At 46.9% G+C, this 2392-nt stretch overlaps 1 pseudogene; it reads left to right on the top strand.

Moving 5' to 3' along the window:
* The first annotated feature begins 345 nt into the window (after positions 1–345).
* Positions 346–463, top strand: LOC126210961 (5S ribosomal RNA; annotated as a pseudogene).
* Positions 464–2392: the final 1929 nt, after the last annotated feature.

Below are 2392 nucleotides of genomic sequence, written 5' to 3'. Positions count from 1 at the left end.
TCCAGATTCATAAAATGTTCTAGAGTTGTATGGAATGGACAAGGAGATGGGCAAAGATTTAGTTCTACGCAGAGGTGCAGCCAAGATGATGGACGTATCCGATTTGGTGTTACAGTAAAGAAATGATGGTAAGTGTTTCATATGTCAGGAGAGGTACTGAGAACACCGGTAAGTAAGAAATCGGTTAAGCAAATAGAGTCTGAAAGTCACATCACCTCAGTGGTCGCAGGTCGCATACACCCTAGAAAGACTGATGTGATCAGACAACGTAGCTAGCTCGAGATGCCTGGAGTGTTCATTATTTGTGCCATGTTCAATTACAACACAGTAATATACATTTGACAGGCCAACGGCCTTGCCGCAGCGGTAACACCGGTTCCCGTCAGATCACCGAAGTTAAGCGCTGTCGAGCTGGGCTAGCACTTGGATGGGTAACCATTCGGTCTGCAGAGCGCTGTTGGCCAGTGGGGTGCACTCAGCCCTTGTGAGGCAAACTGAGGAGCTACCTGATTGAGAAGTAAAGGCTCCGGTCTCGGATACTGACATACGGCCGGGAGTGCGGTGTGCTGACCACATTCCCATCCATATCCGCATCCTGTGACGCATGTGGCTGAGGATGACACGGCGGCCGGTCGGTAGCTTTAAGCCTTCATGGACTCTTCGGGAGGAGTTTAGTTTTTTTTAGTTTTTTTAATATTCATTTGACAAACTAAACACTAATTTTGATTTAATTTGAGCTGAAAATATTTTCCTAGCTTTCTGGACTGCCTGCTTCGTGATGAAGTACTTTAAAAATCCTGGAAGCGTATGTTGGTAGAAGGGTCGACCTACAGTTTGCTTCCCCATACGTATTTCTTACGAAAAGACTATGGCTCGAAAATTAGAGGGGTCTGAGGTTGTATGAGACGCTATCGATATTCGTTCTTCGAGCGCACCATTTGCGACTGAAACAGGAAGTGAGGATGAGGTAAGGGACAGCTGCTTCCCAAGTATGCAGCGCAGCGTACAGTAAGCCCCCCCCCCCCTCTCCCCACCTCATAGGTACTTGAAAGCAAATGTGGATGTGGGACTGGAGTACTTTTGTGACGCCACAAAGTGGAATTTCACACTGCGGATCATTGCGAAGCATCAAAGGCAGAAACAGAGTCGCCATATTTTTACAGCGTGGAAAGGGAACGTGACCTCCACTACAAGATCACTTTCTGCGTCACTGCATTACGTCGTTTGCAACTGAGATCCATCTCTTGTCGTTTTCATCTTGAACCTAAAGTGCTACGAAGATACAGTATTTCAAAGCACAGGCATATTCTGGATCTCTCGAAAACGCGTATTTTTTGTTACGATTTGCAATAATGAAATGACGAGATACGATCTTTTGGTGGTTGTAGTCTTTCTGTATTCGGTGCTCTTCGTTTTTCGTATTACACGTATTACAGGGTGAACATTTATAAAACCGACAAACTGTAGGGACGGATTCCTGACTGAAAATAGAGGAAAAAAGGTCCTATGAACATCTGCCCGGAAATGAGCAGTTTGCTCGAACGCAGTACAGAGCTGCATCGCATCCTAGTTCCAATAGATGTTCAAAGTGACCTCCATGGGATGCGATGCAAGCGTTCACATATCGTTAAAGAGGACTGATGAGAAAGATCCCATAACTGTGATGGTCTGGGGCAAAAATCATTGACACAATCCTTCCCGTAGAGGGAAATCCGCTGCTGATAACCCTTCCACTCGTTGCTGGTAAAAATGAAATGATTTTGTGGCATTGTTGGCCGGAAGGCCTCATCTGGGAAGTTCGGCCGCCAGGTTGCCAGTCTTATTTCGGATGATTCCACATTGGCTGACTTGCACATTGGTGGTGATGAGATGAGGGAATCGAACCCGGGTCCGCAGCATAGTAGGCAAACACGTTACCAGTCAGCTAAGCTAGCGGGCTTGTGGCTGGTGCTAGGGATAGTAACTGTTGTCCTGTAGGATACACATAATTGTACTTCAGCTGACACCTTGTCGGTGGGCCACTTGCCTGGAACATGTACTAGGATTTGTCTTAATATCCTGTAGAATCCCGTCCACCAAATCTGGTGAATGCACAGTCCGCTGCCTCCCTGCACGTTCGTCTGTCTGGAAAGACCCACGATCAAACAAATGCCCTAAGGGGGCTTGAAGTGTTGTGTGTTGTGGCTGGTGTCTGTGATACTACTTGTTTCGGTATAGCCATGCTGAGGCATGCTAAACACCATCTCGACCACAGCTTGTAACACACAAGAAACACACAGCATGTGGTCAGAGAGACTTTCGTCAGCGCCATCTACCGTGGCAACGATGCACTTCCGGGTGTATGTTCATAGGACCCTTTTATCTCAATTTCCAGCCAGGAATCACTACCTGC

The sequence above is a fragment of the Schistocerca nitens genome, chromosome 10, assembly GCF_023898315.1.
Source record: "Schistocerca nitens isolate TAMUIC-IGC-003100 chromosome 10, iqSchNite1.1, whole genome shotgun sequence".
NCBI classification, from domain to species: domain Eukaryota; kingdom Metazoa; phylum Arthropoda; class Insecta; order Orthoptera; family Acrididae; genus Schistocerca; species Schistocerca nitens.
Note: the sequence above shows the minus strand (reverse complement) of the source record. Positions and strands in the feature narration are given on the sequence as shown.